At 38.3% G+C, this 14,654-nt stretch overlaps 1 protein-coding gene across 1 annotated transcript in view; it reads right to left on the bottom strand.

The window, feature by feature from the left end:
- Positions 1-14,654, bottom strand: part of LOC147544142 (uncharacterized) — a 100,824-nt gene that overhangs the window by 83,678 nt on the left and 2,492 nt on the right. The gene's annotated exons all lie outside the window — the stretch shown is intronic.

Raw genomic sequence — 14,654 nt, 5'->3', positions numbered from 1 at the left:
ACCATAACTTCAGTAGATGCGAGTTTATGGAAAGAGGTCATCAAGAATGAGCTAGACTCTATCTTGTTCAACCATACTTAGGAATTGGCTGACTTACCTAAAGGGTTCGAACTCATTAGTAGTAAGTGGATATTTAAGAGGAAAATGAGACCTGATGGAATCATAGACAAGTAAAAAGGTAAATTAATTATCAAAAGTTTTAGACAGGAAGAATGACTTGACTACTTTGATACACATTCTTCAATGACCAAAGTCACTACGATTAGGTCACTTATTGCTTTGGTAGCCTTGAATGCATTAGTGATCCATCTAATGGACGTTAAGACAGAAGGAGATATCCTTCGTCTGAAGGAGATGTCCTTCTAATGGAGGTGCCCTTCAATGAAGATGATAATGCGCTTAATTTGTCGGATTAGATAATGATGACTTTATCTAGAAGATCATGGCTGACCATAAAGCCTAAGAACTTTTCGGAAGTTACTCTCAAAGCGCACTTTTCTGGATTTAACTTCATATTGTAGGCTTATAGCCTGTCAAAGGCTTGTTTGAGGTTGGGTATCACACTTGTTCTAACTTTGCTCTTTACAATTATGTCGTCGTCGTAGCATTCCGCAGTTTAATTACCGAGTTGTTCTTCAAAGATTTTGCTGACTGACCGTTGATAGGTTGCTCCAGCATTTCAGGCTGAAAGACATTTGTTAGTAACAATACAAACCCCGATCGGTTGAGTTGTATGCTCTTGGTCAACCCTATGCATGGATATCCGATGGTATCCCGCGAATGCACCCATGAAGTTGAGTAACTCGTGCCCCGATGTAGGGTCTATTAGCTGGTCGATGGACGGTAACATGAAATAATCTTTTGGACAGGCCCTGTTTAAGCTAGTGTAATCCACCCACATCCTTCATGTGTTATTTTTCTTAGGCACGAGCACACATTGGCGAGCCAGTCAGATACTGTGCTTCTTGTATCACTCTTGAGGCCAGTAATTTGTCGACTTGTTTGGTGATTTCGTCTGCTTTTCTGGCACGAAATTTCTTTTCTTCTGCTTGATTGGTTTGTTACCCTACTTGATACCTTCGCTTGGGTTTACACATTTTTGGGTTCATCACTAGCTTAGACTAATTAGTCTGTTTCGGGTATTAGTTATAATATTTTATGTGTTTTTCATTTTTGCTGGCTTATATAGAGCTACACTCGTAAGTCGGAATAAAATTTTTTTTTTCATTCTTTTCTGGATGTCGGGAGAAAGCTGCAATCTATAAGATTTACCCCGAGAGTATAAAAAGGAAGAACTTTATGGGCACTTCTCTTTAAGACAAGTCAAGTTGACCAAGTCTAAGGTTTTGAATTGTAAAGAGATATCACGCATTAGAGAAAATGCCTGTCTAGGAGTTATCTTCTCCAAGACAAAAGCGAGGGGTTTGAAAAGTTAAAGGAGGTTTTTTTTTTTTCTAAGTTTGAAGTTTCAGAGGTAGCGTAAGAGAGGAGGAAGGAGGATGAGTACCGACCAAACTTAGGTCGGCCAACACTTTAGGTCGCCCAAGCTCGGACCGACATAATAAAGGCTCGAGACGACTCACACTGGTCGGGAAGACGTGACAGCGTAGGCTATTCCTGATCTAGCTCGGGACAACCGCAGTTTAGCTCGGGATTGTCGCGATTAAGCTTGGGACTGCTCCGGAAGACCAAGGAACATGTGATCTTGGCACGGGATAGTGGTTTCTCTTGGTCGGACTTCAATCATTTGGTCGGATTTCACCATTTTCTTTGGCCGGATTTTTCTAGGTGTTCCAACCACTTTCTTGGCTGGAAACCTTTGGGTTTTTGTTCCCCAACCTATCACCTAGCTTCCCCCGTCTCGAGAAATAATCCCCTCGTTAAGCCTTTAGTAAGTGGGTCTTATATATTGTACTCTGACCTCACATAATCTAAAGCTATTACACCATTCTCCGGGATATGCTTTACAATTGCATGCCTTATCCAGATGTGTCTTTTCTTGCTATTGTACACATTGTTCTTTGATATTGCAACGACACACTACAAAAAATATGGTCATTAGGGACGGTAAAAAACCGTCCCAAAATAGAAAATTCGTCCCCAATAAACTATTGGGGACAGTTTTTGTCTGTCCCAGAAAGTGGCGTCCCAAATAGTATTTGGGACGCTTGTGGCGACGATTGGGATCTGTCCCCACTAGTGTTTTGGGGACGTTTCAGTCTTTGGAGGAGGAGGTTCTTTGTAGAAACTATGCATATATGCTGCTTTGAATGTCAAGCTCTTTTTTAGTTGATTGATCTCTGCCTTCTTACTCTTCTGTAGATTAACATAGTAAACATGTATAAGTTAAAATGGTCATATCACATTTCGACCACATAGGTTGAACTAAGACATTTGAAATTGAATTAGTTTTGTTTCCAACCTTCGACTTTGCCTGCAAATTATTTTTTTCCCCCACTTCCTTGGCATGAATCCTCTCTTCTAACTTCGAATAGAACTAGTCAAAGAAACATAAGTCAAATCTAAAAATTTAAATCTAAAGCAACTGAATAATGATAATAAGAAAAAAGGAAATAGTCAATAAATACATTAAGATGGTCTCACCAATCTTCTTTTCTCAGCGCGTCCGCCCAATCTAAAGGTGAATGGAAAAGCACTAACATGTGTCCCCTAGGAGTAGTGCTTCTGATGATGCAAGAGATTATCTTAGCCTTGATAAGAAATAGAAGACTAACGAGGTAATGAAAGTGTATCTTCGTCATGTTTATGGAGTACTAATCCCTTTATGTGTTGTTATTTTGATCTGCAATTACAAACAAAATTCATTCAACAAAAAGTAGGGCTTTTTAATGTCGTAGATATTTCAAAGTTCATGATGGGAAAACTACAAATCGCAATCGAGATAGAAAATAATTTTGAATCCTTTCCATTTGAAATGAAATTCTTCATCAAGAAGTGACCCATCTCTTTGTTGACCACTTTCACTTGTTTAAGACATACAAGAGCAAAAAAATGCACTCAATGGGATTATAGATACTTTCATATTGTAATAGATAATATGAAACATAAGAAAATAAATCAACCTACATAAGTTGTTTCTGGAAATATCTAATAACAACTAAGAAAGCACAGAGAAGTGAGTTCATGGCTGAGTATTGAACAACAAATCCTGCCACCTCCCGTAGTATCTTATAATTGACTGCAATACTTTTCAAGATTGTGGACGAATCAGATAAGGGAACTTCCATCTTTTAACTAGAGCATTTCAACATGCCAAATGATACCTTACAACTGAATACCTGAGAAATGTAGGTTCATACAGAAACAATGGAACCATTGCCTTATAGACTTATCCCATGATTAGTAAATTAAGAACTGCATTAAAAACACTAAAGGCAGAAGACTACAAGGATAATAGCAAAGAAATATGAAATTACTTGATGCCTTAATGGGTTTAGATGAATGTCTAGGAGGAAATGCCGTCATCGTCGTCCCCACTTCAAGAATTAAGAACGCACAAGACCAAAACGAGAAGATTGAAGTCTAACAATGAGAAAGAGTCAAAGAGGATTTAGGGATTTTTATGAAATAATAGTTCATAGTTCAAGCTGTAAGAGAGGTCTAGAAATCAAAGTTCAAGCTTTAAAAGAAGTCTTGATATAAATATTTACAAATTAAAAAGCAGAATATCCAAAAATGGAAACAAAACGTGCTAGCACATCAGCCAGAAGGACAAATGAAATGTTGAATCCACAAAACGATCTAGTAATTCTTAGCAACAGCATACCTCAATGGATTAATGTCGTAAACTATTAATTTATTAATTTGAAGAAGAAGAACGACAGATCTAGTTGTGGTTTTGCTGCAAACATCCTGGCCCTTGAACAATCAGCGTTATACCAACTCTCAAACTGAAACTTTCAGCCAAATCGAATTAGGATTTTATGTCATAATCTCTTAAATGCTTGATTTCAAGAAGAAGAAGAAGAAGAATAACAAACCTGGTAACGATCTAAGTTATATAAACTCTGAAACTGATAAAGCTTTGTTGCAAAATCGAATGAGGGTTTCATGTTATAAGCTCTTAAATGATTAATTTGAAGAAGAAGAGAAAAGGAGTAGAATAACAACAAACGGATCTGGTGATGAAGGAGATGTAACCGAACTGTGATGCCGCCAGAAAAATACCTAGAAGAAGAAGACGACCAAATTGCAGAGGACAAAACCAATGCTCAAGAGAGAGAGACTCGCAACAAAAACCCTAGAAAATAAACTCTCGATCAACCAGCTTCACAAAACCCTAGAAGAAACCCCAAGCCTACCGCAGGAAAGAAGAAGATCACGAACAGAACCCTAAAACGAGTAACCCTAAAACGAAAAGAAGATCAATCATGGTGAAGAGGAGAGAGAAAAATCGTGGAGAGAAGAAAATCGTGGTGAAGAGGAGAGAGAAAGAAAAGGGGGAAACAGAGAAAGAAAAATGATATGGAGGGAAGAAAGGAAAAGTTTTGCGCGACTTTTTATTGGTTCCAAAATTTTCCCCAATTTTTTTTTAAACTATTGTAGGAAAGACTGTCCCTGTGATTTATTGGTCCCAACTGTTATTCTATCAGGGACAAATAGCATAAAATTGTCCCCATTACTGTTTTATTAGGGACAGACGTGAAAATGTTTGTCCCTATTGGACATTTTTTTTGTAGTGACAGACTGTGAGTCATAATGATTAGAAATTGGTGTCGTCTATGTTTCTCACTGTAATACATTTCCTAAAAGACTCCTTTGCCACTCATTTTCTTGACCTACAACCTTAAGAATAAACTCAGATTCTTTGTGGTGTGAGCTACTAATGTCAAAAAACGTCAGTCTCGGTTATCAGTCAGGAAAAAAAGACTTTGATGCTGAATCGCGTCTGGATGGTTGATATCCCGTCTAAATGAATGAATCAGATCAATACTGCTCTTTTAGCTCTGGTTCCTACTCTTGGAAATCTGAGGGCAAAACCTACAAAGATTCGGAAACCTCTCCAATGCTCAAGAAAGTCAAATTATCCTTTGCAGTTAAAGTATTGATTATTGATTGATCTTTGTGGAGCATACCTTATTAAAGGCGACGCAATGCCCTTTTATAGGCTGCTTTGGAGCGACTATGATAGATAGTGTGGATGAAGCGGTTTTGATCCACCATTCAGGATTAAGACTACTCTTCGGTAGTTAGAAGATTTATGGTTTCCTTCTGAGTTTATCTCATATCTAGGATAACTAGAAGTTCCTTTGTTCAAGGATACTTCGTAGATATCGTGTCATGTTGATAGATCTTCTAGGAGATATTCCTTTCTTTGACACTCTTGAAGCCCAAGTTAGTTAAACACTTAGGATCATTGCCGGCTGAGATCTTTAGGAAGATTCGGAATTAAGTCAGTAAGCGTGCAGCGCACTTATGCCTTTGCATGCTCAGGGTGTAAGGCATCTGTCTTGCTTACATGGATCCCCTATACTTTTTGCAAACCCCATGGTAGACATAGTTGTGTTTTGAGGCGGAACAGGGTTGGAGCTCCTTAGATCATCAGACCGACCTTCCGACTCTGGGCTTAGTTGTGTCATGTTGCCTTGAGACGGGTTGATCCGTTGGACTTCTGGCCTTCTCTTCACTTCTTGACGTCAGTCAACGGTTGACCATTTTATGTTACATCATAAGTCCCGCCATTCCTTAGTCGAAAGTAGAGAAACTCAGAAGTAGAAGTACTCTGAAGCTTTTTCATCATAATTGAATAACTTAAGTAAATAAATTTTTGACGTTGCAAATATACCTGGACGTGTCAGAGTTGTGCGTAAAGCTTGGTCGGTCTTCGCGTATTTGATTCCGTGAGCTCCGTATGCCGGGGTTGTTTTTGGTTGAGCCATACTCTGCGTGATTGAGCTCTCGAGGCTTTCATTTGTCGAGATTGGATTGTTAGGAATGAGCCTAGTTGGAAATCCTAGAGGGTTCGTCCATGCGCTGATTCACGCGTGACGAATGATTGATCATTGTGGTTTTAAGCATCGTGACTCGAGAGATAGTCTTTTTCATGATCTAAACCAAGAACTCTTTGACCTTCTTTTTAATTCTAGCTCTGGGAAACACTAATGCTCCCATCCTCGTCCGTTTTTCAAACTCTTTGAAAATTCTATTTGTACTTAACATGAATTATTCCTTTAAGAAAATAGATCAAGTTCCAAACTTGATTTCAGATGTGGATTCCATTCTGATCTTATGACTCCAAGCCATATTTCGGAGTGATTTCGTCGTAGCTTTTGTGTAGGTAGCTCATCTTTTCTTTAGTAGGATTTAGTCCTTCAAGGCCTACGAGGGGTTTGAACAACTTTGAGACGCTCTCAACTCCTTGAGGGCTCTCCTGCGAATCTAATTCGACTTATGCGGAAGGATCTTCGAGATCTACTATTTCTACCTCTATTTCCATATCTATCGGCTAAAATAGATAGGAACCGCAATTCCTGACATTCGTATACCACCGTTGGTTTGTAATACCATTGTCAGTTTGTTGTTCTTATCGAATTTCTTCGATATCTTAAATTTCTCCTACTTGTCTTCTTGGAAATAACCATTATTTCAAGGAAGACACATCACGAGCAGCAAACGCTTTGTTCTCTGATGGATTGTAGAAGAATCCCCTATATTTCTTTCAGCTTTAAACGAAATGTGGTTAGGTAGGATAAACGACCGTGTTTGAAATATACCCCATAAAGTGTTCGGAAGATTGGCATATACCCATCTTGATCGACTCATGTCTAACATGTTCGATGACTCCCACTAGGCTCATCACCCATATGATGTGTTTGTGGAGCAAGGTGAGAAACTATTTCTTAACTTTTTTGATGGTCATCAATTTTCTGACTCAAATATTCATCATTTCGGTCCAATCGAATGACTTATATTTTTGTCAAGTGGATTCTGGTTAACTCTAGTTAGTGCTTTAATAGTTTTACATACATCCGTATGTATGAAGACTATTAGTTCACTAGTCATATCTTCCTTTCGAAAAGGTGACTTTGTCAAATAGTCCTTTTGAACAAAATTCACATGTGTCGTATGATTCTAAATCCTTAGACTTAGAAGTCCATACCAATGGATCTTCATGTGTCTTATGTTAATTTGACGCAATGACAAAACCAGAGTTGACTCGGTTTGAATCCTTTGATTATAGCCTATAATATCATTGTTAACGTTTCAGTTCTCTTAGAACCGACGTTGTTAATTTAACACTGGTTTAAACCATTAGATGTTTCTAGAAGAACATTACAACACTTATTAAGTTATAAGCTAGATCAGTGTGTAAAAGAAGATTTTGATCCAATTCAGCATCCTTAGCAATCACTTGCTTCTGGTCCCTTTTGGATCTTTTTTCCTTTTAGTCAAGTATGTAATTCCCTTGAGCTCCTACTGAGCTGCACATCCGGTTTCAAACACCTGATGAAGGGAGTCTACTATACTTTCCAAACTAACTTTGTTGACAAAGATACAAGAACCGGAATTCGTAATTCCGCTTCTTTTGTCTTCCAGGTACTTAGGGTGGTTTCCTGCAATGGCCTAACCATTTCTTTTCAAACTCCGACCCTTTGTCCTTATGAATCATAAGAACTCTTCTTATATTCTTTTAGTTGCTGAATCTAAAAAACTTGTTTCTTAGATTCAAATGTTCTTTAATGTTCTTTTCAGTTGTCTTCACAAACTGAGGTAACAGCGAACATTAGGAATAGGATATTCTTGGACGTTTTCTTTGTTTCGAATTCGAAAGCGTTTCTCGGATTCTAATCTAATCAAGGAAATAAGGTTCGTTTCATTCCTTCTTGAGGAATGAACGAAGGTTGGAAAACTATTTTCTAATAGTCATATATACTCTACACTAAAAGAAAAAACAAAATCCTAAAACTTATTATCATAGCAAAAATACAGTTTTTGCCACATTACTCAATGAACCATCCCCGGTTGAATAATGCGATTCCAAGACCCCATTTCTTTGAGGTTAAGCGTACAATGGGCTGCCCTTAACCCCTTCGTCCTGGGTGAGTAACTCTTTACTGGTCATACTCCTATGACTCTTGGTTGATGAATAAGACGTTTATGTCTTAAATTCATCCTTTGCGTCGAAGTCCAAAACCCTTTTGCTGAGTCGTTGAGAATACCATTTAGACATATAGACCTCTTCATAGGTCTACCCCTATTGTCCCGAGGTAAAAGATGACACCTTACGGAGGCAGACCCACCATCGATGAACAAGGGCTCAGCAGGTGTCTTATTCTGGGTAGGCTTTACTCAAAATTCTTTTTGGGGACTTTTACGTAATTTATCAAGTATGCGTTACTGTGAACTCTATCGTAACCATTTATGACTTTAATACATAAAGTTAATGTGAGTTTGCGTAAGGAATTAATTAGTTCCTAGTATAGGCCCTAAAAGATCTAATCTTTTAGGCCATGTTTGGCACGCGGGAATCGCGTGGGAATGGAATGGGAATCACATTCCCGACTATGTTTGGTTCGCGGGAATGCAGGGGGAATCCTATTCCCGGCGGAATGGGATTCCCCCCAAATGGGGTAATAGCAAACCTAGGGAGGGGGGTGGGTTTGTGATTCCCATTCCCGGGAATGATTTGATTTAATATTTTCGGACAAAACAATCCTTGATAAAATATTAGAATGACTAATATCAAAATCGTCATTCTCATAATATTTTTATTAGAAAATTAAAAATCTAGGGTTTCAACCACCACCATAGCAACACACTCTATCTCTTTCTCCCACCCACTCTCTCGCTCGAATGTAACTCCCCCTCTCTCTCTTCATATCTGTAGTTTTATTTCTTCTCTCTTGCTCCTTGTTCAATAAAAATCGATTTCATAACGTCTAAAAATAATTAGTCGAGACCTTATTTATATTAAATAAATCTTTAAATACAACTTAAATTAGTGTATTACGTTACTATTTCATATCTATAACTTTGAATAGACGATACTGATTAAAATATATAACAAAGTTGACTTATAATTTATGTAGTTTAAGTAAAAGGATATAACCGGACTTTCGTAAAAAAGTACATTCCTATTCCTACACAAGCCAGACAACAAGTTAGGAATCCATCGTGAATGAAATTCCTATTCCTGGTCGAACCAAACATTAAACTAAAATAATTTGATTCCCGGGAATCGTATTACGGGAATGTGATTCCAGGGAATGACATTCCATTCCCGCGCGCCAAACATGGCCTTAGGTTTACCTCTTATTCGCCTATGGTTCGTTTGGATTTACGTCCTTGAACCTCCATTGATTACTCCCACTTGAAACATGATCTCATCTTCGGTTCATCAATGGATCCTATGACCCTATACTCTAAGTATTATTCGGGCACATACTCACTTCTGCTTAGAAACAAGAGTTGATTACTTACTTAAAGGCAATACTATTCTACGCATTCACATATACATACATACCAAATATGACATTCATAAAATAAAGTATGTATCCTAGATTCGTTTCTAGGTTCGCTATTTATGGGAAATTGTGACATCTCTATGTCTAACGGGCTTCTAAGTCTATTTTCGTAAAATATGAACTAATGGCACGTAATGTTTCTTCCTCAATGATTTCTAAAATCGATTGAAGGAAAAACTCCGTTTGGGCCCTCGGATGGCCCGGGTCAATGTCCGAAAAATTATGTTTTGGAACCGGAAGAAAAGGTAAGAAAAATTCCCTCTCGAGTAAAGGCCCATTGGGCCCAAGTCAAATTCGAAAAGACACAAGTCAAACTTGGTCAAAAGTCCTTTGACTAGTCTTGGTCAAGGCTAGTCAAAAGTTCTTTGACTAGTCTTGGTCAAGGCTAGTCAAAGGTCCGGACTTTAGGGACGGATGCCAAGAGCCTCTCGGATGGGACATGCTAGACACGTCCTAGACGTGTCTTGGACGCGTCCTAGCATGGGACAGCTCGGGCCATCTCGGTCACTAAGGCTGAGATAGCACTGGACACACCAGATGCGTCCTAGACGCATCTGGTCATTCCAGACACATCCTAGATGCGTCTGGACCAGTGTCCAGGGTCTCGGTCCTAGAAAGAGACCAATATAGGAACTTGAGGCGCGTCTCGACATTCCTTGTCCGTCTCGGACTAGGATGCACCAGACCCGTCCAAGACGCGTCTCGGTGTCCTAGTCTGTCTCAGTCTCCTAGTCCGAGTGGGACTTGGATTCCCCTGACGCGTCTGGGATGCCCGAGACCTTAGCGTCTCGGACTCCTAGTCCGGGACGGACTAGGAATCCCATGGCCGGCTTTCCCGCGTCTCGGGTCAGTACTCGAGACATGTTGGACCGAGCCAGACGCGTCCTGGCCGGTCCGGCCTGCATGTCTTTAGGAATTTTGAAATTCCTAACCGTCCTTTACCTATTTCTTCCTCCTTTTACCGTTTTCATGGTGAAAAAGCTTCTATTTTTTCACTTTTCAACACCAAAACTTCATGATTTTGAAACTCGTTTTTCAAAATCTATAATCCCATAGATCCGTTTTCGAAAAGCCTTTTCAAAAAACTCAAAATCTAATGCTTCTACGCATTGAAACTCTTTCAAATACGTGTTTTGATTACATATAAATCTAAGTTAAACTAACCAAAACGTGTCCGAATCTATTCAAACTAATCTATCAAATAAATCAGGTCTGAATCTAATTCCTTCTAGCCAAAACTAGTGACATGGAAATGGCTCGTGATGCCACTATAGGGTTTTGTATGTATCTAATGCACATAATCATCTAACTAATGTTGTAAGCGGAATCTCAATCATCATATGATTAACACTAGTTATCCAGGATCATATGTATGAACTAATAATGAACTAGGAACTAAAAGAAGAATACCTGGATTCGCTTTCCCACGAACTAGATTCCAATAACTTTATCCCGAAGAAGATGAGAGCTCTAATTGTCGCTCCTCTACTTGAGACACTCGAGTAAATAATTTGATCTCCCTTCTTTGTTGTCTGCTAGAACTCCATTGAAGGTTGAGAAGAAGAACCATTCTTCTTTTGACTCCATAGATAGATTGGGAACTTTTTCTCTAAAACCATCTCTCTCCACTTAGCTGTATATTGTGAGAGAAGTTGTTTTGTCTTGAGAAAAATCTAACCCTTTTTTGAACTCTAATGACCCTTATATAGAGAAACCCTAATAGGAGTCTCACTTAGGTTTCAATAAGTCCCAGAAAAGGTAAACTGTCAGAACCTTTCTGGCCCGAAACCCTAATGGGTTTCCTTAAGTGTCGTGGCCGGCCATATCAGCCCCTTTATGGGCTTGATATATCCGGCCCATTGCTCCCACACGACCGGCCCTAGGTTGCCTGATGGGCCTAAAAAGTTTCCTAAATAGGTCTACACCCGCAAGTGCACGAGTGTCAAGTTGTAATAAATTCCGGTAAGACCGGTTCGTTCCTCAGAGACTAGTTAAGCTTATTCTAAAACTAGGAAGTAATAAGATTTTTCAAATGTTTTGATTTTGGTTTTGGTTTTAAAATAAAATATATAAAATATTAAAACAAATAAAAAGATGAACTCAAATGGGGGAGATGTCTAGGATTTTGGGATCCATCTTAACACGTATTAACAATGACCTCATCATGCTTATCTTTTCGTATCACTCAAGTTTCGGTAACCTATCATACCGAACCCCGAAAAATATTCTAGTTAAAGCCGACTAACCCTAAAGTTTAAACTCAAGGTATCGAAATGTCGAACTCGCAACTATTATCTATCAATTAGTAAGCATGACTCATTAAAGAACTTAACCTAAACATAAGCCATCAAATCAAAAGCATAGGTAATGAAGAAATATTCGAATATTCGAAACTCTGAAATTCTTATAACGTTCGAAGCATTAAGATATTAAGCATAAAAATATATCATCCAAAATAATATGTTAAAACTTCATCCAAAACCTTCGACTAAGAGTTTTAGCTAATCATGATTAAGATTAAAATTAAATAGGAGATAAAAGAGAAGAATCACTAAACTTTTTCTCACTTAGAACTGTTTTGCCTCTGTAAAGCAAACGCTCCCCTGGAGAAAATGATTTTCCAACTACGTCAGAAAACTATTTTCCAGTAATACCTCCAGACCAAACAGAGCCTTCTCCTTCAAAAGCAAAATTCTTCTCTCTACTGTTATCCTCTTTCTCTCTCACAAATCAAAAAGATAATAGTTGATTCTCTGTTTTTAGCTCAAACAAGATAACAAAGAAGATGAGATGAAGATGATGATCCGAATAAGAGGATGTATAAAAATTCTTGATAATTATTGATTGCTTTTCTTAAATAACAATTGATCAAAACTCCATGTTTTCTCTCCTTCTCTTTCTGTTGTTTCTCACTTTATCTCACTCTACAATTTCTCTCTTTTCACTCTCACAAGAAAAGAAGAAGAAGATGAATAATATGAAAGTGTTTCCCCAATTACAAAGAAGAGAATGATGAATAAAATTGATAAAATTCAGCTCTGTTTTCTATGTTGTTCTTCTTCTCCTCTCTCTCTCTTTCTAGATATTCATGCAGCTCAGAGAAGAAGATGAACTGCAAGAACAATGGAGCACTCTGTTTTGTCTCCCCAACCGAGATGCCTCATTCCCTCTTCTCCTCTCTGTCTTTAAACCTAGAGAAGAAGAAAAAAACCGAATCAGTTCTCTCCCTCTCTCTCTCTCTACTGTCATTTGCCATAAATTTCCTTCTCAGAAGATCTTCTCTGTTATTTCCTTCTCGGTTCTTCATCTAAGAACAGCAACCCAATCTACAAAGATCTCTTTCTCTGTCTTCTATAGAATCCAGCAATGCCTTATTGCGACGTCACTTTCTCTCACTATTGGTATTTCACGATCTTCTCTCTATCTCTCAATATTTTTATTTCTATATAGTTTAAAGATGAGAGAGAAATAGAGAGAAGATTGATTTGTTTCCCTAAATCATGGGAATCAGCCAAATGAGGAGTTCACGTGTGGTGGACTGCTTGCTGGTTAGAGATGTTCGGCTGTGTCGCGAGGCTACCGAGATTACACGAGATGAAGTAGAGAGCCGTTGGATGCTAGTTCTCGTTTTTTGTCCGTCAGATCCCGGAGGTCTACGGTAATATCGTGCTTCCTGTTACACTAAGCGTAGGCTGGCTTAAAAATCCCGAGAGACGTCCAAATATGCCCGACTATGTCCCGTGGATCTTTGGAGCCGTGCGATCCAGTCCCTTCTTGCGCGCCACGTGTCGCTGAAAATCCAAGTTGATTTGATTTTGATCGAAACTTTGACTTAAGCTTACTCGCTCATCCGAACTCCGATTCGACTTCCGTTTTCGCCCACGAGTTCGTCATGAACTCTAGTTTCATCCGAGTATCAATATTTGCCAAAATTCTCAGAGTACCAAATGACCAAAATGCCCTCAACACTTCTTTCTCTCGATTTTATCTAATTTTCCCGTTGAACTCCGTAAAAGACACCTGAGTAAGAGAAACAACCAATTTATCAGAGTAACGGCTCGAATTGGACTAACTCGCCCGAGTTAAGAGATTCAAATGGGACATTTTCATGTCTCATCAAACATCCCCAAACTTAGATTTTGCTAGTCCTCGAGCAAAACAGAAAAATAAAACTAAACCATTTCACCACTTTCGTAGGGAATCACGATTGCACTTAGCATGTGCAACAAGCCGTTAAACCTCTAGGTTACCCAAGAGGACGAGTTTTGTCTCGTGAGGGTTTGCATTGAATATACCCACAAAATTCAAAGATCAAAAATGCAAAAGGGTCTAAATATGATATGGACTAAAAATGTTTATCCGGTAAATTTTCGAAGGTTAATAGAAATGAAATCTAAGTTGACCAAACCATACAAATGCTAAAAACTCCTTCACTAGTAATCAAGACTCGAAGTGCACGTGACCAGCCAATATGAGTATCATTTCGGTTCTGAAAAGACAAGACCTTGATTACCGTCTCGATACATTTCGCCTCGACTACTGCCTCACGGTCATACACTCAAAAATTAAAGTCACTCATGAATGGTTCACTCTATGTGTTAGTATCAATATGAAGGAAAACTCAACACATGAAAAAGACGGACTAAAATTTTGTGGACGACTGATCTCAAAGAAGGAAACAACCACTAATATGGGATGGGGAAGCTAACAAACTCTTCTCACCTGATCTACTTTCTAACGATGCTTCCTAGAGGTCAATAAATATGAAGGTTGTGATTAGAACTTCTGAGAACTCGACGTCTTCAAATCTTCAAGAATTTCTTCAAAGGATAAACACTTAAACTAAACAAACATTTTTTCTTTCTTTTTCTATTTCTATTTTTCTTTTCTTTTTTTCTTTTTTTCTTTTCTTTTCTTTTTTTTTTTTTTTTTTTCTTAATACACTTTTCTGGTAATCAAACTCAAATACATAACGTACTTTATTCACATTATTCTTTCCTTAGGTAAAATTCTCTTCATTTTGCTTCATGCCTTATTCTCAGGGTTCTAAAATATGGATTTCTATCTTCCTCTAGTTGACACTGTTTTCAAGTTTCTCAGACTACAAGAGAAGGTTTGCTTCCTGAGGACATCCATAGTGGTTGTAAAGTTTGAACTCAAGAGATCAAC

This window comes from Eschscholzia californica, unplaced genomic scaffold (genome assembly GCF_041429995.1).
Source record: "Eschscholzia californica isolate CP2 unplaced genomic scaffold, dmEscCali1.0.p SCAF_4, whole genome shotgun sequence".
Taxonomy (NCBI): Eukaryota; Viridiplantae; Streptophyta; class Magnoliopsida; order Ranunculales; family Papaveraceae; genus Eschscholzia; species Eschscholzia californica.
Note: the sequence above shows the minus strand (reverse complement) of the source record. Positions and strands in the feature narration are given on the sequence as shown.